The sequence below is a fragment of the Rattus norvegicus genome, chromosome 16 (genome assembly GCF_036323735.1).
Source record: "Rattus norvegicus strain BN/NHsdMcwi chromosome 16, GRCr8, whole genome shotgun sequence".
In the NCBI taxonomy this organism is placed as follows: Eukaryota; Metazoa; Chordata; class Mammalia; order Rodentia; family Muridae; genus Rattus; species Rattus norvegicus.
In genome coordinates, this window is record NC_086034.1 from 67026057 (window position 1) to 67051537 (window position 25481).

Sequence of the window (25481 nt, forward strand, 5' to 3'; positions counted from 1 at the left end):
ACAGGGTCTATCTCAGTAAGCTGGGCTGTTTGTCTGTCCAGCTCTACCTCTCCAGCCCTGGGATTACAGTGGGGCCTTTTACATGGATTCTGAGATGGAACTCAGATCCTGTGTCAGCTCAACCATCTCCGCAGCCTAATCTGTGCTTTTATTTATTTATTTATTTATTTATTTATTTATTTATTTATTTATTTATTTTCATTTTTGTTTGGTTGTTTGTAACAGTCCTGTATAGTCCTGGTGAGCCTGGAGCTCACTGTGTAAATCAGTCTGGCCTCACACTCAGAGATCCACCTGCCATTGCCTCCCGAGTACTGGGATTAAATGCATTGTCTGTCTTGCTTGTCAGTGCTCTTGGTATCCTCTCCAGCACCAAAGACAAAAGAACTGCTTAGGAATTGGAGACAGTACGCCATCTTCTTGGCTTGTTTGCTCCTTCCCCCAGGTGAGAAGCTCCACCCAGCTCTCCCCCTCTCATTGTCTAAGTAAGTGTCTAGCCTGTCCCAATTGGGTGCTCTCCAGGTCAATGAGATCCTTACAAAAGTAAGGAGGATGGGCCTGAAGAATCAGCGCTGCAGGCAGATCACTAACCTCCATAAGCACCCACACACTCATGGACACACGGTCATGTGACATGGGAAGATGGGGTGACGCTATGACAGTCTCTCACTCGTATCATGATGTGACGAAGCTGGTATTTACAGAGCACCCACAGTTGCTCAGACTTAAGTTGTATCAATTTTTTCTAAGGTTTCATATTTGTAAAGCAAGTACTTTACCACTGAGCTATATTTCTTTTATTTAGTTAGAGTTCGTTTGTCTTGTTTTTGTTTTTTTAATGCAGGATCTAAATTATAAATTACTAGGGCTCATCTAAAACTAGATCCTTTCACATCAGCCTCCAAGCCCTGGGCTGACAGACATGTACCACCATAGATATCAGTTTTCAAATACAAAGAGGAAGAAGCTACGTTTTTCACCAAGAATCAACTAGGAATCACCGTGTTTGGTTTCTTTTTTTTCTTTCTTTCTTTTTTTTTTTTTTTTTTTTGGTTCTTTTTTTCGGAGCTGGGGATCGAACCCAGGGCCTTGTGCTTCCTAAGCAAGCACTCTACCACTGAGCTAAATCCCCAAGCCCGTTTGGTTTCATTTTAATTACAAATGGTTTGCCTCAGTTGAGGTTTTCATTTGGTTTGGGTTTTGTGGGACTAGGTCTCTCTATGTAGCTCTGCTTGGCCTCCAGTTCACAGAGATCCACCTGTCTCAGCTTCCCGAGTTCTGGGATTAAAGGTGAGTGCCACCACACTACAAGACAAGCTTCACGTGTGCTTTCCCTCCTTTGATTGGAAAGCACAGCGTAGGGAACCACTGCCCCTTCGAAGCTGTCACACACCAGGTGAGTCGTGGGAGTCAAAGGTGAGAGCCAAACTCTTGACTGTAAGTTCCCCGGGAGCCAGCACTGTGGCTGCTTGTTACTTCACCTCCGGGGTTCTTACTGGAGCCTCTAGAAAGCAGTGAGTGCTGTGTTATTACCTCTTCCCACTGTAATTTTCAAACACAAGTTATTTCTGCCTCTTGGCTTCCGAGGGGCTGTGAAACAGTGATGGGGCCACAGCATCTGACTCCATCACCTGCCTCCTACAGAATCCTCACCACCGACGGGCTTATTGACGTCATAAAGCGACGACGCTACTATTAGAAGCCTTGCCGCCGCCGCCAGAGGGAGAGCTATGAAACATGCTGGAGGATCTACAACATGGAAATGGCTCGAAAGATTAACTTCTTGGTGCGAAAGAACCGTGCAGACCCATGGCTGGGCTGCTAAGGCTTGAGCCCACATTGTTTCTACGTCCAACTCCTTTTTTTATGCAACCCATTTCTGTTACTTTTCTCCACAATAAACTCAATCACAGGTGAACAAGAAAAAAAGATTAGAACATGTCGCTTGCCGTAGCTATTTCTGTACCATGATCACTGTCAGTATATTTGGGAGGATGACACAGCCATCCTGATTTTCAAAGTTTCTAACAGGACTCTGTCCGTGAGAAATACTAAATGACCCATATGAAAATGAAGTCAGTTTTACTGTGTAAGTATAGCTACTCAGTAACTAAACTAAACCTGTGGTCAATTCTTCTTTTCTCTCTCTGTCTCTGTCTGTCTGTCTGTCTGTCTCTGTCTCTCTCCCTATCCCTATCCCTATCCCTCCCCCTCTCCATCTTTCTTTGAAACAGGGTTTCTTTGTGAGGTCCTGGCTGTACTGGAATTAATTCTGTAGACCAGGCCAATCTTCAGCTATGGAGGCCTACCAGCCTCTGCCTCACAAGTGCTGGGATTAAATGTGTGTGCCACCACTGCCTGGTTATTTACAAGCAAAGGAGTCTCTACAGTAACCCAAGAGCTATTGTGCCATGATGGTTGTGATTTATCAGTATCATGACTGGGTAGGAATATTGATTCCTTCCCTCTTTTGGAAGCTTGCTTATATGTTGCCTTCTGGTACCATGAAATCTAGTCCTCAGGGTGGAAACATTCACGTCAATTTCAGATTAGGAGAATAGGGACCCTATGTTCAAAATGGGTGATATCACACGAATAGGAACTTACTCTCCACCTCTGGAGTGACAACCAGAAACAACAATACACTGTAGACTGTGAGTCTCTTGGCCAACACAGGCCAACAAAGCAAGAGAGGGCCTCCCATTCCTTAGGTTTTAGGTTTTTGGCTCTTGAAGGACCACTGTCAATACAGATGAAAATTTTTACTTAAACTATACATGTATATTTATACACAGAATTACCTGCATTGTAAGTTTTTTTTAATATAGAGGAGTTTTTAATTCAACAACCTGGCTGTTCTGACAAGGAATCACATCCAAAGATCTTCTAGGTCTGTACCTAGGAATACAGATACGCCTTCAATCCTCCTGACTGGAATACAGATATGCCCTTAGTACACACGTTTAACCCCAAACAATGTAGGCGAAGCTAGCTGTATATCCTGCCATGATGCTGAATTTCTTTATCATTTCTAGAAGTTTTCTGGTAGAAGTGTGAGGGTCTCTAATGTATAGCATCATGTCATCTATAGCTAGAGATAGATTGACTTCTTTCTCTATTTGTGTCCTTTCCTCTTTCTTCTTTTGGTCTGGTTGCTCCAGCTCTTGCTTCATGTTTAAAATTGAAAAGGAGTGGGGATGGTGAGGATGTCTCATTTTTCACTTCAGTGGGATTCCTTCAAGCTTTTCCTCATTTAGGGTAATGTTAGCTGTGTTTCCTGTATTCAGCTTCGATTGTGTTGAGGTCTATTCTCCACAGCCTTATATACTCTAGGACTTAAATCATGAAGGCCTGTTGGATTTTTGCCAACGGCTTCTTCTGTATCTACTGAGACAATCATGTGATTTTTGTCTTCAAGTCCATTCATGTGGTTTATTACATTTATTGACTTGTGCATGTAGAACTATCTGTGCATTTTAGGGATAAAACTAGCTTGATTGTATTGTCTAATTTTCTTTGTTAATAATTTTGTTGTTTGTAATAATTTTATTGAGCACGTTTGAGCCTACGTTCATCAGGGATATTGGCCTGTAGTTTTCTTTCTATGGTTATGTCTTTACCTGGTATGGTATTTGAGTGAGCTTAGCATTGTAAAAGAAGGTTGTAAAAACAGTGTTGCTTCTATTTTTTCCTTTCTTCCTTCCTTTCCTTTCCTTTCCTTTCTTTCCTTTCTTTCTTTTTTCTTCCTTCCTTCCTTCTCTCTCTTTTTTTTTAATACTTTAAGAAGGACTGGCTTTTAATGCCTGGTGGATTTCTGCTGTGAACCCACCCGGTCCTAGACTTGTTTGAGCTGGAAGGCTTTTTACTATGGTTTCAATCTCCACATTTGTTATGGGTCTGTTTTAGTTGTTGACTTCTTGGTTTAACTTTGGTGGTTTTGATGAGTCTAGAAATGTATCCATTTCTTTTATTTTTTCCTGATTAATGGAGTACAGGCTTTTTAAATAGTTCCTTACAATATTCTGAATTTCTTTGTTGTGGGTGGCATGGAAGTTTTTGTGCTCACAGACATACATTCAAGAAGTTCTTCCTAATGTTGGGACCCTTTAATATAGTTTAATATGTAGTGACCCCAACCATAGAATAATTTTTATTGCTACTTTGTAACTGTAATTTTACTACTGTTATGAATCATAATGTAAATATCTATGTTTTCTTATGGTCTTAGTCGACTCCTGTGAGGGGTCATCCTACCTCCCAATGGATGGGGTTAAGACATTTTTAGGAATCTGTATTTGGTACAGACATGGTAAAATAGTAATGTCTTCTTGGATAATTGTCCCTTGATTATGGGAATGCAGGTGTCTCTACTCTTTCGCCTGCTTGTGGAACTCTTTTCCTCCTATTAGGTTGCCCCTGTCAAGTTCTGGTAGGAGGATTCGTGAGAAGTCTTATTACATCATGGTATGCCATGTTCAGTTGATATCCCTGAGAGGCCTGTTCTTCTTTGAAAGGAAACAGAGGAGCAGTGGATCATGGGGAAAGGGAAGGTAGGGGTTAAACAGAGAGGAGTGGAGGGAGGGAAGGCTAAGGTCAGGATTTATTGTATGAGAGAAGAATAAATTAAAAAATAAAGTTATTACAGAAATATGTGTGTTATCATAAAATTGTGGTTATCATATTGTTAATTTTTGTTGTTTGTTGCAGTGGTATTTTGTGTTTTAATAACTAAGCCTCATATTTCTTTCCACCATCTCTCTGTTCTGCTCATTCCTCTCTTCAGCCTGAAACATGGCTTCCTGTATTTCCTGTATGCTGGATTTGTTGGCTATAAGTTCTTTTTAGGCTGTTTTTATCATGGAAAGCTGTTTTTTCCTCCTTCAATTAGAGCAAACAGTTTTGCTGTATATATTCGCCTAAATTGGCTGTAGTAGTCTTTCAGGATTTGGGATGCCTTGTTTCAGGGTCTTCTGGCTTTCAAATTTTCCCTTGGGAAATCAGCTGTTATTCTGATGGGTTTTCCTTTGTATGTGACTTGCATTTCTCTCTCCCTCCCTCCCCCCTCCTTCTTCCCCAGCCCCTCAGTTTTCTTTGTTGTGTACACTTAGTGTTTTAACTATACTATGCCCTGGGGATTTTCTTTTCTGGTATTTTTCGACTTGGTGTTCTGTTTGCTTTCTTGTAACTAGGATGAATTTCTTTATGGATTTTGTTTCTTAATCTATTTAGCTATCCTTTGTCTTTTTAACTAAGCATTGAGGTTATTAACGATTAAAGTCATTATTAAACAGTTTCTGTTGGTTGCAGTAATTCAATTACATATTTGCTGTTTGTATTTTTAGTCATACTTTGTGTTCCAATAATTGGAGCTTTGTCTCTTTGACCATGCTTGGAGTTCTTTTCAGTTGCCAATACTGCTTCCAGAATTCTCTGGAGGGCTTGTTTTGTGAAAATGAATTGGCTTTAATTAATTAATTAATTTTTATTTACTTTACATCCCAATCAGAGCCTCCCCTCCCTCCTCTCCTTCCAGTCCTTCGCTTTCTCCTCAGAGAACAGAGACTTTCCAAGGATATTAACCTGCCTTAGCACATCAAGTTGTAGTGGGACTGGGTGCATCTTCTTCTCCTGAGGCTAGACAAGGCTAAGCAGTGAGGGGAAAGGAATCCAAAGGCACTAACATAGCCGCTGCTCCTGCTGCTAGAGGTCCCATATGAGGACCAAACTGTAAATCTCTTACCTATGTGTAGGGGGACTAGGTCTGTCCCATGCATGCTCTCTGCTTTGTGGTTCAGTCTCTGTGAGCTCCCGTGTGCCCAGATTAGTTGCTTTATGTAGGTTTTCTTGTGTCCTTGACCTCTCTGGCTCTTTCAATCCTTCTTCCACATCTTCCCCAAGATTCTTCCCCAGGGTTCTGCCTGATGTTCAGAGCTGTGTCACTGCATCTGTTTCCATTATCTGCTGAGTGAAACCTCTCAGAAGATAGTTATGCTGAGGCTCCTGCCTTCGAGTATAGCAGAACATTATTAATACTGTCAAGGTGGGTTTTCTCTCAGGGCATGGGACTCAAGTTAGACCAGTTATTGATTGGTCATTCCCTCACTTTCTCCTCCCTCTTTATCCTGGCATCTTTTATAGGCAGGAAAACTTGTGGGTCGAAGATTCTATGCCTGGATTAGCATCCCCATTCCTTCATGGAAGTCTTGCCTGGTTACAGGAGGCGGCCATTTCAGGTTCCATATCCCCTATTGCTAGGATACTTAGCTTGGGTCACCCTCACAGATTTCCTGGGCATTTACATTGTTTCTAGATTTCTAGCTCGTTCAGAGACACATCGCCCTCTTTCCTACACTCCAGTTATCTCTCCCTGTTCTCTATCCAGCCAGCCTCCCCATACTTGATTCCTTCTGTTCTCCTCCCCAGCCCCTCTCCCATCCAGTTTCCTCCATATCCCAGATATCTATTTAATTCCCCTTTCTCACTGATATTCGAGCATCCTCCCTTGGCCCCACTTGCTACTTAGCTTTGTTGTGTCTGTGGATTGTAGCATGGTTATCCTGTACTTTCTAGGTAATATCCCCTCATGAGTACATACCATATTTACCTTTCTGGGTCTGAGTTACCTCACTCAGGATGATCTTTTCTAGTTTCATCTGTTTGCCTGCAAATTTCATTGTGTCATTGTTTTTAAAAGCTGAGTAATACTCCATTGTATAAATGTACCATATTTTCTTTTTCATTCTTCAGTTGAGGGCCACTTAGGCTGTTTCCAGCTTCTGGCTTGCATGAATAAAGCTGCTATGAGCATAGTCGAACACGTGTCCTTGTGGTATGGTTGGACATCTTTTGGGGATATGTCCAGGATTCTTGTCTTTCTACTTCAACTATGGCAGATAACTTTTCTAGGTATAGTATTCTAGGTTAATATCCATGGTCTTTTAGAATATAGAGTATATTGCTCCAGGTTCTTCTTGCTTTCAAAGTTTCTGTTTAAAAAAAAATCTGTTATTCTAATGGGTTTTCCTTTATAAGTCTCTTGTGTGATTTCTTTTGCTGCTTTTTAACAGTTTTTCTTTGTCCTGTTTATTTAATATTTTAACTATGATATGTCATTCAAAGTGTCTTTTTTTCTGTTCCTCTCTATTTGATATTTTGTATGCTTCTTGGATCTTAAGTATAAGGGATGCTTTCTTCTTTGATCATTTCAAGGAACTGGTCTAAGCCACTGACCTTGGTTAAACGCTACTCATTTGTCTATGCCTATAATTCAAAGATCTAATCTTTTTATACTGCACCGCAGTTGCTGTATCTTTCTCTCTTATATTTTTAAAAATTTGTATTTTTCTTTGTGTGGTCTAACTTCTCTACTTTATTCCTAAGGACTGATATCCTGTCTTCTACTTGATCCATTCTATTTATAAGAATTTCTTTTGGGTTTTCTAACTGGAATATTGAGGTTTTCAATACATCTTTACTCCAGCATAGCTCTTTTCAACATATCTCTGTATTGAATTCAGTTTTCAAATCACAGATCGTTGCTGTCATGCAATTAAATCTTGTGTTTATGTTTTCTTTGTTATCATTCAGGCTCATGAGATGTTTGCTCATGTCTTCTTTAAACACCTTGGATTTTTTAATAAAGTCTATGATTGTTCTTATAAGTTCTGTATTCTGGGGTTAATGCAAGTAATTTCTGGATTTTCACAGACACATAGTTCCTTGATCTTTCTTATTTTTTGTATTTTCGTGATGAGAAGAAATAAGTGGATGCAAGGGTTGGGCTAATATGCATTTTGTGTCCTAGCCCAAATCTAGGGATTTAAAATGGTAAAAGAGGGATCATACAGCCTTGTCTTAGGCACTGGATTTGAGACCTGGCAAAATTTTAGGTTTGGGGAGGGTTTGAGAAGGCAGGATCAGTATGTTGGGCCCAATATAAGATACTGTGTTAATAGATAGGTCTGAGTGTTGGATATGGCATGGGAAGAATCACAAGTAATTTTTATAAGATGGTATATTAATCAAACCATTTTAATGAAGGGGAGGAATATGACTCAGTGCTAGAACACCTACATATGAGGCTCTGGCTTTAATTCTCAGTACCACAAAATGAAGACAAACCAAAACAAAAGTCAAGTCAAACCAAAAACAAATAATAATAATAATAATAATAATAATAATAATAAAAACAAAACTAGCTTTTAATATACAGCAGTATAATATTCTGTTGTATTTCAATGTTGAAACAGGTTGGTTATACACTCTATATTATACCCCACAAATTATATAAGCTAGAAGACTATAGTAGTATTGTACTTCCAAATAAGCATAATGGGTGTTTCTAGATATTAAAATCATAGAGTATTATTTTCTTCTTTAAACCATTATCTTTTTGAATTTTCAACCATAAATAAGTGTAAAAATGCATTACTCAGAAAGGTCAGTTCTGTCCAAATATGTACAGTTTAGTCTTGAGTGAAATTTGAGCAAGACTGTCATACCATTTTGTACTTGTTGGATTTTAAGTCTGTTAAAGAGAGGAGACTTTGTCCTTTCTTGTTCCCTACACTTGCTGATATGTCCCAGAGATGGACAGCTGTAGAATGTGTTAAATGGTGAACAGGGGAAAATTATGATGAGGATTGTAGGTGGGCTGCGAAGGTAAGCACTTTGAACAAATGAATAATTCTGCTAAATTTTATTGCCTAGTTGAAGAACTGTGGAGATAACTCAACATATGGACAACTGAGCCCCTAGAATGAGAGGGCCCCAGAGGAAAAGCTTTCTGTTCTTGTTATTGTGTTTTCTAATTAGTTTTATGACAGCCTATGAGGCATTTATTACTACTTCTCCATATTAAGATGAGAACTATGAGACTCTTCAGGAAAATATGAGCTATTCAAAGTTATAGCATTATAAATAGGGTTGAGTAATGTACCAGTATTATGTTGCCCTTAACAAGTCTTGCTGTTCTCCTGTGCTACAAAGGTAGTAGCCTTGAAAAACCTCTTTAAATGGTAAATGAATTCATTTTTCCCTAAGAAAATGCATTCTAATTGGATACTTTATTTATTTAAATTTCGAATGTTATCCGTTTTCCCGGTTTCCCCTCTGAAAATGCCCTATCCCCTCCCCCTGTTTCTATGAGGGTGCTCCCCCACCCTGCATCCCTGCCTTGGCATTTCTCAACACTGGAGCATTGAGCCTTCATAGGTCCAAGCGCCTTTCCTTCCATTGATGTCCGACAAGGCCCAAACTCTGCAGCTGGAGCCATGGGTCCTTCCATGTGTACTCTTTGGTTGGTGGTTTAGGAGGTCCCTGGGAGCTCTAGGTTGATATTGTTGTTCTTATGGAGTTGCAAACCCCTTCATCTCTTCTAGTCCTTTCTCTAACTCCTCCACTGAAGACCCCTTGCTCAGTCAGATGGTTGGCTGCGAGCATTTGCCTCTGTATTTGTCAGACTCTGGCAGAGACTCTCAGGAGACAGCTATATCAGACTCCTGTCAGCAAGCACTTCTTGGCATTTGCAATAGTGTCTGGGTTTGGTGTCTATATCTGGGATGGATCCTCCAGGTGGGGCAGTACCTAATATTCGAGCTTTTGGCCTAATACCACTTATCAGTGAGTGCATACCATGCGTGTTCTTTTGTGACTGGGTTACCTCACTCAGGATGATACTTTCTAATTCCATCCATGGGCCTAAGAATTTTATGAAGTCATTGTTTTTAATAGCCGAGTAGTATTCCATTGTGTAAATGTACCACATTTTCTGTATCCATTCCTCTGTTGAGGGACATCTGGGTTCTTTCCAGGTTCTGGCTATTATGAATAAGGCTGTTATGAACATAGTGGAGCATGTGTCTTTGTTGTCTGTTGGAGCACCTTTTGGGTGTATGCCCCGGAGTGGTATAGCTGGGTCCTCAGGTAGTACTATGTCCAATTTTCTGAGGAACCTCCAGACTGATTCCCAGAGTGGTTGTACCAGCTTGCAATCCTACCAACAATGGAGGAGTGTTCCTCTTTCTCCACATCCTTGCCAGCATCTGCTGTTACCTGAGTTTTTGTTTTTTTTTTTTTTTTTTTTTTTACATCATCTAAAATTTTTTATTTTTTTTATTTTTTTTATTAACTTGAGTATTTCTTATATACATTTCAAGTGTTATTCCCTTTCCCGGTTTCCGGACAAACATCAGCCTCCCCCCTCCCCTTCCTTATGGGTGTTCCCCTCCCAAACCTCCCCCCATTGCCACCCTCCCCGCATAGTCTAGTTCACTGGGGGTTCAGTCTTAGCAGGACCCAGGGCTTCCCCTCCCACTGGTGCTCTTACTAGGATATTCATTGCTACCTATGGGGACAGAGTCCAGGGTCAGTCCATGTATAGTCTTTAGGTAGTGGCTTAGTCCCTGGAAGCTCTGGTTGCTTGACATTGTTGTACTTTTGGGGTCTCGAGCACATTCAAGCTCTTCCAGTTCTTTCTCTGATTCCTTCAACGGGGGACCTATTCTCAGTTCAGTGGTTTGCTGCTGGCATTCGCCTCTGTATTTGCTGTATTCTGGCTGTGTCTCTCAGGAGCGATCTACATCCGGCTCCTGTCAGTCTGCACTTCTTTGCTTCATCCATCTTGTCTAATTGGGTGGCTGTATATGTATGGGCCACCTGTGGGGCAGGCTCTGAATGGGTGTTCCTTCAGTCTCTGTTTTAATCTTTGCCTCTCCCTTCCCTGCCAAGGGTATTCTTTTTCCTCATTTAAAGAAGGAGTGAAGCATTCACATTTTGATCATCCGTCTTGAGTTTCCTTTGTTCTAGGGATCTAGGGTAATTCAAGCATTTGGGCTAATAGCCACTTATCAATGAGTGCATACCATGTATGTCTTTCTGTGATTGGGTTAGCTCACTCAGGATGATATTTTCCAGTTCCAACCATTTGCCTACGAATTTCATAAACTCGTTGTTTTTGATAGCTGAGTAATATTCCATTGTGTAGATGTACCACATTTTCTGTATCCATTCCTCTGTTGAAGGGCATCTGGGTTCTTTCCAGTTTCTGGCTATTATAAATAAGGCTGCGATGAACATAGTGGAGCACGTGTCTCTTTTATATGTTGAGGCATCTTTTGGGTATATGCCCAAGAGAGGTATGGCTGGATCCTCAGGCAGTTCAATGTCCAATTTTCTGAGGAACCTCCAGACTGATTTCCAGAATGGTTTTACCAGTCTGCAATCCCACCAACAATGGAGGAGTGTTCCTCTTTCTCCACATCCTCGCCAGCATCTGCTGTCACCTGAGTTTTTGATCTTAACCATTCTCACTGGTGTGAGGTGAAATCTCAGGGTTGTTTTGATTTGCATTTCCCTTATGACTAAAGATGTTGAACATTTCTTTAGGTGTTTCTCAGCCATTCGGCATTCCTCAGCTGTGAATTCTTTGTTTAGCTCTGAACCCCATTTTTTAATAGGGTTATTTGTTTCCCTGCGGTCTAACTTCTTGAGTTCTTTGTATATTTTGGATATAAGGCCTCTATCTGTTGTAGGATTGGTAAAGATCTTTTCCCAATCTGTTGGTTGCCGTTTTGTCCTAACCACAGTGTCCTTTGCCTTACAGAAGCTTTGCAGTTTTATGAGATCCCATTTGTCGACTCTTGATCTTAGAGCATAAGCCATTGGTGTTTTGTTCAGGAAATTTTTTCCAGTGCCCATGTGTTCCAGATGCTTCCCTAGTTTTTCTTCTATTAGTTTGAGTGTGTCTGGTTTGATGTGGAGGTCCTTGATCCACTTGGACTTAAGCTTTGTACAGGGTGATAAGCATGGATCGATCTGCATTCTTCTACATGTTGCCCTCCAGTTGAACCAGCACCATTTGCTGAAAATGCTATCTTTTTTCCATTGGATGGTTTTGGCTCCTTTGTCAAAAATCAAGTGACCATAGGTGTGTGGATTCATTTCTGGGTCTTCAATTCTATTCCATTGGTCTATCTGTCTGTCTCTGTACCAATACCATGCAGTTTTTATCACTATTGCTCTGTAATACTGCTTGAGTTCAGGGATAGTGATTCCCCCTGAAGTCCTCTTATTGTTGAGGATAGCTTTAGCTATCCTGGGTTTTTTGTTATTCCAGATGAATTTGCAAATTGTTCTGTCTAACTCTTTGAAGAATTGGATTGGTATTTTGATGGGGATTGCATTGAATCTGTAGATTGCTTTTGGTAAAATGGCCATTTTTACTATATTAATCCTGCCAATCCATGAGCATGGGAGATCTTTCCATCTTCTGAGGTCTTCTTCAATTTCTTTCCTCAGTGTCTTGAAGTTCTTATTGTACAGATCTTTTACTTGCTTGGTTAAAGTCACACCGAGGTACTTTATATTATTTGGGTCTATTATGAAGGGTGTCGTTTCCCTAATTTCTTTCTCGGCTTGTTTCTCTTTTGTATAGAGGAAGGCAACTGATTTATTTGAGTTAATTTTATACCCAGCCACTTTGCTGAAGTTGTTTATCAGCTTTAGTAGTTCTCTGGTGGAACTTTTGGGATCACTTAAATATACTATCATGTCATCTGCAAATAGTGATATTTTGACCTCTTCTTTTCCGATCTGTATCCCCTTGATCTCCTTTTGTTGTCTGATTGCTCTGGCTAGAACTTCAAGAACTATATTGAATAAGTAGGGAGAGAGTGGGCAGCCTTGTCTAGTCCCTGATTTTAGTGGGATTGCTTCAAGTTTCTCTCCATTTAGTTTAATGTTAGCAACTGGTTTGCTGTATATGGCTTTTACTATGTTTAGGTATGGGCCTTGAATACCTATTCTTTCCAGGACTTTTATCATGAAGGGCTGTTGAATTTTGTCAAATGCTTTCTCAGCATCTAATGAAATGATCATGTGGTTCTGTTCTTTCAGTTTGTTTATATGATGGATCACGTTGATGGTTTTCCTTATATTAAACCATCCCTGCATGCCTGGGATGAAGCCTACTTGATCATGGTGGATGATTGTTTTGATGTGCTCTTGAATTCGGTTTGCCAGAATTTTATTGAGTATTTTTGCGTCGATATTCATAAGGGAAATTGGTCTGAAGTTCTCTTTCTTTGTTGGGTCTTTGTGTGGTTTAGGTATAAGAGTAATTGTGGCTTCGTAGAAGGAATTCGGTAGGGCTCCATCTGTTTCAATTTTGTGGAATAGTTTGGATAATATTGGTATGAGGTCTTCTATGAAGGTTTGATAGAATTCTGCACTAAACCCGTCTGGACCTGGGCTCTTTTTGGTTGGGAGACCTTTAATGGCTGCTTCTATTTCCTTAGGAGTTATGGGGTTGTTTAACTGGTTTATCTGTTCCTGATTTAACTTCGATACCTGGTATCTGTCTAGGAAATTGTCCATTTCCTGAAGATTTTCAAGTTTTGTTGAATATAGGTTTTTATAGTAAGATCTGATGATTTTTTGAATTTCCTCTGAATCTGTAGTTATTTCTCCCTTTTCATTTCTGATTTTGTTAATTTGGACGCACTCTCTGTGTCCTCTCGTTAGTCTGGCTAAGGGTTTATCTATCTTGTTGATTTTCTCAAAGAACCAACTTTTGGTTCTGTTGATTCTTTCTATGGTCCTTTTTGTTTCTACTTGGTTGATTTCAGCTCTGAGTTTGATTATTTCCTGCCTTCTACTCCTCCTGGGTGTATTTGCTTCTTTTTGTTCTAGAGCTTTTAGGTGTGCTGTCAAGCTGCTGACATATTCTCTTTCCTGTTTCTTTCTGCAGGCACTCAGCGCTATGAGTTTTCCTCTTAGCACAGCTTTCATTGTGTCCCATAAGTTTGGGTATGTTGTACCTTCATTTTCATTAAATTCTAAAAAGTTTTTAATTTCTTTCTTTATTTCTTCCTTGACCAGGTTATCATTGAGTAGAGCATTGTTCAATTTCCACGTATATGTGGGCATTCTTCCCTTATTGTTATTGAAGACCAGTTTTAGGCCGTGGTGGTCCGATAGCATGCATGGGATTATTTCTATCTTTCTGTACCTGTTGAGGCCCGTTTTTTGACCAATTATATGGTCAATTTTGGAGAAAGTACCATGAGGAGCTGAGAAGAAGGTATATCCTTTTGCTTTAGGATAGAATGTTCTATAAATATCCGTTAAGTCCATTTGGCTCATGACTTCTCTTAGTCTGTCTACATCTCTGTTTAATTTCTGTTTCCATGATCTGTCCATTGATGAGAGTGGGGTGTTGAAATCTCCCACTATTATTGTGTGAGGTGCAATGTGTGTTTTGAGCTTTAGTAAGGTTTCTTTTACATATGTAGGTGCCCTTGTATTTGGGGCATAGATATTTAGGATTGAGACTTCGTCTTGGTGGATTTTTCCTTTGATGAATATGAAGTGTCCTTCCTTAACTTTTTTGATGACTTTTAGTTGAAAATTGATTTTATTTGATATTAGAATGGCTACTCCAGCTTGCTTCTTCTGACCATTTGCTTGGAAAATTGTTTTCCAGCCTTTCACTCTGAGGTAATGTCTGTCTTTGTCTCTGAGGTGTGTTTCCTGTAGGCAGCAGAATGCAGGGTCCTCGTTGCGTATCCAGTTTGTTAATCTATGTCTTTTTATTGGGGAGTTGAGGCCATTGATATTGAGAGATATTAAGGAATAGTGATTATTGCTTCCCGTTATATTCATATTTGGAAGTGAGGTTATGTTTGTGTGCTTTCATTCTCTTTGTTTTGTTGCCAAGATGATTAGTTTCTTGCTTCTAGGGTATAGCTTGCCTCCTTATGTTGGGCTTTACCCTTTATTATCCTTTGTAGTGCTGGACTTGTAGAAAGATATTGTGTAAATTTGGTTTTGTCATGGAATATCTTGGTTTCTCCATCTATGTTAATTGAGAGTTTTGCAGGATACAGTAACCTGGGCTGGCATTTGTGTTCTCTTAGGGTCTGTATGACATCTGTCCAGGATCTTCTGGCCTTCATAGTTTCTGGCGAAAAGTCTGGTGTGATTCTGATAGGTCTGCCTTTATATGTTACTTGACCTTTTTCCCTTACTGCTTTTAATATTCTTTCTTTATTTTGTGCGTTTGGTGTTTTGACAATTATGTGACGGGAGGTGTTTCTTTTCTGGTCCAATCTATTTGGAGTTCTGTAGGCTTCTTGTATGCCTATGGGTATCTCTTTTTTTAGGTTAGGGAAGTTTTCTTCTATGATTTTGTTGAAGATATTTACTGGTCCTTTGAGCTGGGAGTCTTCACTCTCTTCTATACCTATTATCCTTAGGTTTGATCTTCTCATTGAGTCCTGGATTTCCTGTATGTTTTGGACCAGTAGCTTTTTCCGCTTTACATTATCTTTGACAGTTGAGTCAATGATTTCTATGGAATCTTCTGCTCCCGAGATTCTCTCTTCCATCTCTTGAATTCTGTTGGTGAAGCTTGTATCTACAGCTCCTTGTCTTTTCTTTTGATTTTCTATGTCCAGGGTTGTTTCCATGTGTTCTTTCTTGATTGCTTCTATTTCCATTTTTAATTCCTTCAACTGTTTGATTGTGTTTTCCTGGAATTCTTTCAGGGATTTTTGCGATTCCTCTCTGTAGGCTTCTACTTGTTCTCTAAGGGAGTTCTTTATGTCTTTCTTGAAGTCCTCCAGCATCATGATCAAATATGATTTTGAAACTAGGTCTTGCTTTTCTGGTGTGTTTGGATATTCCGTGTTTGCTTTGGTGGGAGAATTGGGCTCAGATGATGCCATGTAGTCTTGGTTTCTGTTGCTTGGGTTCCTGTGCTTGCCTCTCGCCATCAGATTACCTCTAGTGTTACTTTGTTCTGCTATTTCTGACAGTGGCTAGACTGTCCTATAACCTGTGTGTCAGGAGTGCTGTAGACCTGTTTTCCTGTTTTCTTTCAGCCAGTTATGGGGACAGAGTATTCTGCTTTCGGGCTTGTAGTTTTTCTTCTCTACAGGTCTTCAGCTGTTCCTGTGGGCCTGTGTCTTGAGTTCACCAGGCAGGTTTCTTGCAGGGGAAAAGTTGGTCCTACCTGTGGTTCCAAGGCTCAAGTGTGCTCGTGGGGTGCTGCCTAAGTCCTCTCCGCGGCGGCAGCAACTGAGGAGATCTGCGCTGCTCTTTCCAGGAGCCTCCGTGCACCAGGGTTCCAGATGGCGTTTGGTGTTTTCCTCTGGCGCCTGGATGTGCACAGAGTGCAGTCTCTTCTGGTTTCCCAGGCGTGTACGCCTCTCTGAAGGTTCAGCTCTCCCTCCCACGGGATTTGGGTGCAGAGAACTGTTTATCCGGTCTGTTTCCTTCAGGTCCCGGCAGTGTCTCAGGCGCAGGGGTCCTGCCGCTCCCGGGCCCTCCCCTACGGGAACCCAGAGGCCTTATACAGTTGCCTCTTGGGCCAGGGATGTGGGCAGGGGTGGGCAGTGTTGGTGGTCTCCTCCGCTCTGCAGCCTCAGGAGTGCCCACCTGATCAGGCGGTGAGGTCTCTCTCCCACGGGGTTTGGGAGCAGAGAGCTGCTGCGGTCCGGGATCCGCCGGTGTGCGTTACCTGAGTTTTTGATCTTAGCCATTCTGACTGATGTGAGGTGGAATCTCAGGGTTGTTTTGATTTGTACTTCCCTGATGACTAAGGATGTTAAACATTTCTTTAGGTGTTTGGCAGTTATTCCATATTTCTCAGTGGAGAATTCTTTGTTTAGCTCTGTATCTCATTTTAGTAGGGTTATTTGCTTCTCTGGAGTCTAATTTTTTTAGTTCTTTGTATATATTGAATATCAGTCCTCTATTGGATATAGGGTTAGTGAAGATCTTTTCCCAATGTTGGTTGCTGTTTTGTCCTATTGACAGTGTCTTTTGCCTTAAAAATGCTTTAAAAGTCACAGACTGCAGGTACATTTTGCAGTTTTGAGGTGACCTACAAGCATGAAGTAGCAAGCCACTCTTCTTCCATCTATTGTACCTCCCAACCGTCCTCATCTAACACCTGAACTTCTCATATTCCTTTGCTAATGTAAAGAATTGTTCTGGCAAAGTGACACTGTTGCTGGGGTTGTCCAAGGCCTGAATGACTTTTCAGTATATCAGACGCATAACAGCAGAAGAAACTGGACAGATAAATGTATTTTAAAAATGTAATGGTTCTTTTTTGTTTGTTGTTTTTGTTGTTGGTTTTTTGTTTGTTTGCTTGTTTGTTTTAAATGGAGGGAGAACCAACTGCACTCTAGTCTCTGCTTAGTCAATTCATTTATACCACAATCAAGATCCATACTGTCTCTGCCTTTGGCAATGGGAAACAGAAGTCACCATTTTGTTGACATGGGGAATAAAAGGGGGATAAGCTATTTGAAAAGGTGAACTGATGAAGTAGACAGAATCTAGGCAGGAATGAAAAGCAAGTGAAGCTAAGATATGGCAGAAGCCTCAGGATGGCATGGTGGTGAGAAAAAAAGTTTGCAACCTTATAGGAAGAACAACAATATCAACCAACCAGACTCCCCAGAACTCCCAGAGACTAAACCACTAAACAAAGAGTACACATGGAACACAGATGGCTCCAGCTGCATATGTAGCAGAGGATGGCCTTGTAGGGCATCAATGGGAGTAGCAGTCCTTGGTCCTGGGAGGGTTCAATGTCCCAGTATAGGGGAATGCCAGGGCAGGGAGTCAGGAATGGGTGGGTAGGTGGGGGAGCACATTCACAGAAGCAGGGGGAGGAAGGATGGGATAGGGGGAAACAGGGAAAACCAGGAAAGGGGATAACATTGAAATGTAAATAAAGAAAATATCCAATTTAAAAAAGAAAAGAAAAGAAAGGCAAGAAGCTGGAGATCTTCATTTTCTGGTAGAGACTGCTTCCTTTGTCCTAAAACATTGAAGTGGCTACTCGTTTTTCTCTGAAGAATCTCTCTCCTAAGGAAGGAACTATCATAGCAAAACTCCAACATGAAGCTGGCTTGCATGAGGAAAATGAGCTCTGAATCATTAAGAAGGCAGTTGCAGCTCCATGGTAATGATTCTGTTTCCCCATCTCGCATCCTAGACTAATGCACCTCCCGGTATGCACTGAATGATACAAAAATGATTAAAGGCTTTGGAAATCTTCCTGGGCTTGATTGTTTTGTACAAGGCACCACTCGTTTAGGTTCTGAATTAACTAATAAATCTGTTGTTCCCTAAGTTTTAAGAATCAAAAGTCCTTACTCTTTTGTCTGATACCAATTTAATGTCACTCTCTTTGGTGACAGAAAAATGAAAACCTGACAATGGCCATTATCATGATTGACTCCATGTACATTAGATCCCTAAAAGTGCCGTTCATCTCTCCTAATGACTGAGATATAGGCCTCTAATAGTATGAATAATTCATAATGAATATAATGTCATTTGTCTCAGCTCGTAACACATTGACCTCAATGGATATTTACTTAATGTGCCATTTGTTCATATACATTGACCTATAGGAGACAAGAATTTTAAATAGAACAAAACTCAAAATACATCAAAGGAGAGTCACTCTGCCCTAAAGATACAGGAAAAACAATCAAACAAACAAACAAACAAACAAACAAACATCCCACTCACATACTGTTCATTATTGGGATGTCAAAATTTGTATATGAACAGGAATAAGCAAAATTAAACTTTACAGATTTTTATCACAAAAGCTTTTCTCCTATGGAACTGCTCACACCGTAGGAAGTTTTTGTGACAAGACAATTGGGTCCCTTTACATATCATAGTACCGTGACTGGTAAGCTGTGTCAACTTGACACAGCTAGGATCGAATAAGCAAAAGAAACTGAGAAGTAGCTGAAAATAATTCCCCCATCAAATTACCTGCTTGAAAGTCCTTGGGGGCATTTTCTTGATTGCTAATTGACAGAGGGCCCAGACCACTGCAGTAGGGCACCTGGTCAAGTATGTGACCCTAGGTGATATAAGAAAGCAGGCTGAGCAACCCATGAGGAGCAAGGCAGCACTCAGTATCTCTCCATGGCTCTGCTTCACTTCTGGCCTCTGGGCTTCTGTCTTGGATTCCTGCCTTGACTTCCTTCCATGGCAGCCTGTTATCTTCAAGGAGAAATACAACCTTGTAGGCCAGGTTGGTTTTGTTTGATGTTTGATCACAGCAATAGAAACATAAAGAATACAGTGTCCTGTGAGTAGACTTCTGGCTTTGCTTTGCCTACCCGGGGAGAGCATCAGCTCTCCGTTCTCCCTGTGCACTTCCCTTTCCAGATGTTCTTTGTCTTTCTCTTAGTTTTTCGTTAGTACATACCCATTATCTAAAACGATGTTTCATAATGACATGTCCATCTAAGCGCATCATGTATTTTTGCCCCGTGTTTTCAGATGCTATACTTTTAATACCCACACTTCTGACTGGACCAATATAACTTGGATCCCGGTAGCACATAGCAGTTCCAAATAATTTTCTAGCATGCCTTTGAGAACTTGTGGAAAACACTCTACCTATGCTTTCCTAGAGTGACCCACTTCCACCAGCCACGCCTTCCATCCCAAAAGCTCTACCTCTCAAAACAGTGCTACTACCTGGGCCCAAGCAATCAAACCCATGACCTAAAGGCCATTCTTTTATATTTAAATCAACATAAAGATGGATTCTGCAAATGTATGAGGAACCCTGCAGTTCCTTGCAAGCCCAAATACCTGGAGGAATTTCTGGAATATGCAGGTCAGTGTTCATGTTCTTTCCAGCTAAGAATTGACCAAAACATAAGCCATTCTGTAGAACTCTGAAAATCCACTGTACCATCCTGACAGATTGAGTATTTAGTGGCAGTTTATACTGTTGGAAATTGGGTTGGGTGAGGATTTAGGGGGAAGGTTTATGTATCAATCAGGTCAGAAGCATCTCACCCTCTAAAGAGTTCTTAAAGGTCACAGAGCATATGCCCTTCCTTACTGGAGAAAGTGGCTTAGTGGTAGAATAATATGTCCTATCCAGACGCCTAAATCATCTCTTTCTCACATATTAGACTGGCACTGAGGAAATCACCAATGTTATAGGTCAAAATAATGGAATGTTTTTAATTTCATTTACTTGGCCCAATATTCTTTCACATTGCTGGCTGCCATTCTCTGGGATCTAAAGAAGAATCTCATCAACAAATACACAAATATAAATTAGTAATTTTTACTGATACCTGAATTCTCTAACAGTAACATAGTGTTATATTTTTAAAGCTCTGACCAAAACATCAGATCTATGGCTTTAAAATTTCCCAAGTAAAAGTGTAACATTTATGCATTCTACAATATACATTCACCTGTATATATACCTGTATTCTCCACACTAGGAAGGCAGAGGCCTGAGGTTCCCAAATTCAAAATTAACTTGAGCTAGATAACCAGATCTGACCCCCAAACACAAAGAAATTCAAAGCAAGCCCCTTTTTTAAAAAGGGATAAGTGAATATCGATTTAGCGGTGGTCACTTGCCATTACTGAGCTAACTGCTTCAACAAGTGTCACTATATTTAATCCCTCTCACAACCTTTTGAGCTAAGGGCAAAGCCGGTCACAACAAACAGATGCTTAGCTTCCAGTGCTGGAGGAAGATCATTTTACTTGAACATTAATTACTCAAGTTGCTCTTAGCCACTTCAAAAGCACCACATTGTCAAACATGTACTATGCAAGGCTGTCTATATGTTAGAATAGTATAAAAGAACGGTTTGTATTCTATTTATAATAGTATGAGTAGAACATGTTAGAATAGTATAAAAGGTAAGGAAAGAATCAATAAACTGTAGCTTATGTATTTTACAGTATTGCCAGCATCCTCTTAAAGTAGGTTTTGATGGGATTGGGGATTTAGCTCAGTGGTAGAGCGCTTGCCTAGCAAGCGCAAGGCCCTGGGTTCGATCCCCAGTTCCAAAAAAAAAAAAAAAAAGTAGGTTTCAATGAGTTAGGATTATCTTACAATCCCTAAGTCAAGCCTAGGGGCATGGCTCGTTGCTTGCTGCAGAAGTATGAAAATCTGAAGCCCGATGCTTGGTCTAGAACAGAGCAGAACAGGGTCAGACCAATTCTACCAGAAGTTCAGGAGTTTTAATGAAGATGTATATATACAGATTATTCTGTAAGCTTCTGACCAATTTCTGCAGAACCCGTGTCTGCATTTGACAGCTTTATCAATTTTTCCCAGGGCTACCATAAGAAATTGAACTTAAACAAATAGATTTAAAGTATACACACGGAAAGGACATCACATAAACCTGGACTAGCTTGACGAAAAGCGAAGTTCAGGGAAAGCATCTCCTCAAGGGCAAGTGAAGAGGAATTGCAGGACTGCTGAAACATTGCAGTAATTAAGGCAGCATGCAATTGTATAAAAAATAAAGGTTGCAGTTGATGAAACAGGATGAAAATGCCAAAGGCGCATACTTCCACACACACCATCTTTAGAGGCACATACTTACACACACACCATCTGTAGACGCACATACTTACACACACACCATCTGTAGACGCACATACCTACATGCACAACCATCTTTAGAGGCGCATCCTTACATGCACAAGCATCCTTACAAAGATGAGATGATAACCTAGGAATGACAACCGTCTTGGCAGAGTATATATCATGACCTGTGAATGGCTGCACAGGAAAAAATAGCTGATGCTTTACTCTCCAAGTTAGAAAACAAAACCTTTGAACTGCATTGTACATCAGTTGACACAGGAACTATGAAGCTTTTACAGAAGGAAACTCTAGAAGGAATCTTTGGGACTTTGTTCCAGGTAAAGGGCTCCTAAAGATGACATCAAAGTTATGAGTCACAAAAAGAAAAAATGGCAAGCCACACTCCAGTCCAAAGACATTCAAAATTTTATACTTCAGAAGACATTACTAAGGTTAGTATGGCAGTACTTAGCTGTAATCCCAGGACTCGGGAGGCAGAGGCAGGAGGATTTGAGAAATTGAGACCATTCTGTGTCAAATTATGAGAATGTGCCCCATAAAAAGTAAATAAAGAAAACAATGGTAAAAGGCATCATTAGAGTCAAGATTATCTGGGAGAAAATACTTGCAAATCATTTAGCATGTACGTGTGCACTTGTGTATTTGTGTGTAGTGTATGTGTGTGTATAGATGTGTATTCATGTGAATGTGGGTGCTTATGCCTATGCATGTGCTGAGGTCAGAGATGTTGTCTCCTCTACCTCTAAACCCCTCCCCCTCTCCCTCTCCCTCTCCCTCTCCCCCTCCCCCTCTCCTTCTCCCCCTTCCCCCCACCCCCCCTCTCTCCTGAAATTGTGCCTCTCCTGAGGCTAGGCTACAGCCACCAAGCTCCAGGTCACACCAAGTCTTTTTTTTTTTTTTTATTAACTTGAGTATTTCTTATTTACATTTCGAATCTTATTCCCTTTCCTGGTTTCCGGGCAAACATCCCCCTAATCCCTCCCCCTCCCCTTCTTTATGGGTGTTCCCCTCCCCACCCTCCCCCCATTGCCGCCCTCCCCCCAACAATCATGTTCACTGGGGGTTCAGTCTTAGCAGGACCCAGGGCTTCCCCTTCCACTGCACACCAAGTCTTTTAAATTGCCGCTAGAGACCTGAACTCAGGTCCTCATATTTGTGCTGTTACACTCCAAGATATCGCTTCAGCCCTTACAAAGTAACAGTGTCCATGAGAATGCTTACAAGATTTTGTAGGTAATATTTTATTTCTGTGATAAAATTCCATGAATAAAAGTAACTTCTATATGGGGGGAGGGGAAGAGGGAGGGGAAGGGGGACAAGGAGAGAGAGAGGGAGAAGTATGACAGCAGACAGCCAGAACAGGATGCTAAGCAATCACATCTTCATCCATAAACATGAAGCAGAGAGAGTGTTGCAGGTGAGAGCATGAATTTCAAAGCTGGCCCCTTTGTGGAGCACTTGCTTCTAGAGGCTCTGGAACCTGTCGAACAAGTGCCACCAACTGGGAACTGAATGTTAAAGTAACTGAATGAGCCCAAGGAGACATTTCTCATTCAAATGACCACACAAGTTAATAGCTAGAAGAAAACTATCTACTGGAAAAAATATTTAAGCAAAGGAGACGATGAATGACTAATCACATATCTGAAAGCATTCAGCATTACTAGTTATGAGTATTTTTTTCTTTGTTTATGTATGTGAGTTTTTGGGAGTACTGTAGGACCTGGAGACACAGGCGTTGGTGAGCTGCCTTATATGGGGGAGAGAAAACAAATGGGTTCTCTAGGCGAAGGCCAAATGCTCATAACTACTGAGCCATTTCTCCAGCCTCAGTATCATTAATTATTAAGAAGCTTGTGTGAAAGGCACACTGAGATATCCCTTAATGCACACTAGAAAGAAGTTAATAAGAAAGTCAGCCGATCTAAAGTGTAAGCAAAGTGTTGACACAGAAAAAATGAGAGAGAGAGAGAGAGAGAGAGAGAGAGAGAGAGAGAGAGAGAGAGAGAGAGAGAGAGAGAGAGAGATATAACGGGCAACCGAGAAGTTGGTAGGGACAGAAGCAGAAGCCCTGACAGATAGTACACATGACCAGACTTAGAAAATTTCAAAGACCAAAGGGATTGCTGGGAATATGAAATAAAACAGCAGACAACCTAGTAAAAATTTTATAATTTCTTACATTGTTAGATAGAAACAAACTATATGAGCCATTATTTCTGAAAATAACCTGTATGTCATTCATTAAAATGAAATTTAAGTGCTAGAGAGATGGCTCAGTGGTCAAGAACACCCACTGCTCTTGCAGAAGATTGAAGTTTGATTCCAAGTACCCAGATTCTGTGACTTACAACTGCCTATAACCCCAGTTCCAGAGGCTCTTATACCTCTGGTCTCTATGGGCACCGGAACCCACAAAAAGAAACACAATGCATAATTAATATTATTTATTTTAAAGTGAAACTTTATGTATGTATGTTTGTAAACTTGTGACTAGGTCAATAAAATAGGGCATATTTACAAATGGAACACTCAGTAATTAAGGAACTGAGTGTGGACATATACCATGGAAAGTATAAAACTCGAAACCTTTATCTTGGACACCCTCCCCCATCCCATACATGCTAGCTATTGTTTTAATCATTGACATAAAAAATCGGATATAAGGAAGTAGGAAAGGATTTCTTTTAGCTCACAATATTATAGTGTGACAAGTTTGGCAAGGGGGACTCTATGGGCAAGGAGATAGCATTACATATTGACAAATCAAACAGCAAAGGAACAAGTCTGGAACCAGACAGCATCCATAACGAGTAAACCCCACTTCTGTGACTTAAAGTTTTCTAGCTAAACTCCAAACCCACGAGCCTCTTGGTGGGGGGCAGTTCCCATTTAACTGGTGCCCCCGTTAGAAGAAATGTCCAGGAGAAAAAGGTAAATTACAGAGATAGAAAGCATTGGTGGTTGGAGTGGGCTGTGCTTAGGAGGTAAGATTGACTATAGCCATCTTCTGGGGAGTATTTTTGTGAGTGACTACAAAATTCTAGACATGGAATTCTAGACCGTTATAAAAACAGTCACCATTCTTGCCTTTACTTCTGGGCACACATCTCTGCCTCACCAATGCCTGCTCTTTCTTTACATTGCAGGGTCTTTCCCAGGGCACAGGCTTTAAGATAGAACCAAATTTAGATGGACTTGTCCCTTTCAAAATTCACCATATGATATGATCATGCAGGAAAGTCTGCTGGGGCTGTTTACCAATTGACCTAAACTTAGCACCATTAATGGAAATAATTTGTGTCTCTGTGCAAGTTTCAGGGTGTGGAAGAACAGCATATGTATTCCAAAACCACAGCAAGTGAAAAATATACCTGCCTACTTCTCCCACCACAGATGTGCAGCAGAAAGAGAATAGGAACCGTGAGAACAAAGCAACAAAGATCAAGAATGGAGAAAGAAAAGCAGCAACTGACAGCATTGTTACCACAGAAGACCACAGTTTTCACCAGAAGAGTATGGTAGCCAGCATAGGTGTGAAAACAGTCCTCCTAGACCTTCATCTTCGGAATAATATTTAATTACTGTGGATTCGACTCCAAGTGTGCCAAGTTTCTAAATTCTCAAGGTCAGAAAATAAATCTGGAAGATATAAAAAAAAGCCATGAGTTGTGTTTTTATTTCCCAAGTTTGACAGCCATAGAATTCTTACAAATGATGGATAATGTTATTCTTCAATATTTTCTGCCAACTTTGATCATTTTCAAAACTATATACTCGAAAAGCATTCTTTAAACAAAGCCATTTCCTAAAGATAGAGAGGGGAAGAAAATTTTCATTTAGTCACTTCCTTTAATGAATGCTGTCTTTATTGGAAAAATTCATAACCGGACTGAAAAATATATGGTATCAATAATTAATATGTGGACGAGGCATCGCACTGCTGTAATTTTATACAGCTAACTTGTTCAGCCATAAAGAATGGTGGCTAGCTATTTAGATCTGGTTTGGAGGCCTCTCATCTCAGCTACCGGGAAGTCGAAGGCTGGAGGTGCAAGTT

General features: G+C 40.6%; 1 long non-coding RNA gene across 2 annotated transcripts; it reads left to right on the forward strand.

Annotated features, from left to right (window-relative positions):
• The first annotated feature begins 492 nt into the window (after positions 1-492).
• On the forward strand, positions 493-25082 carry LOC102555473 (uncharacterized). Of its 2 annotated transcripts, XR_360547.5 has the most exons (3): positions 1099-1396; positions 1645-2089; positions 24737-25082. It is a non-coding gene; the product is annotated as an uncharacterized LOC102555473 (long non-coding RNA). The 2 variants fall into 2 exon arrangements; XR_005494938.2 differs by having other exon boundaries at positions 493-2089.
• Positions 25083-25481: the final 399 nt, after the last annotated feature.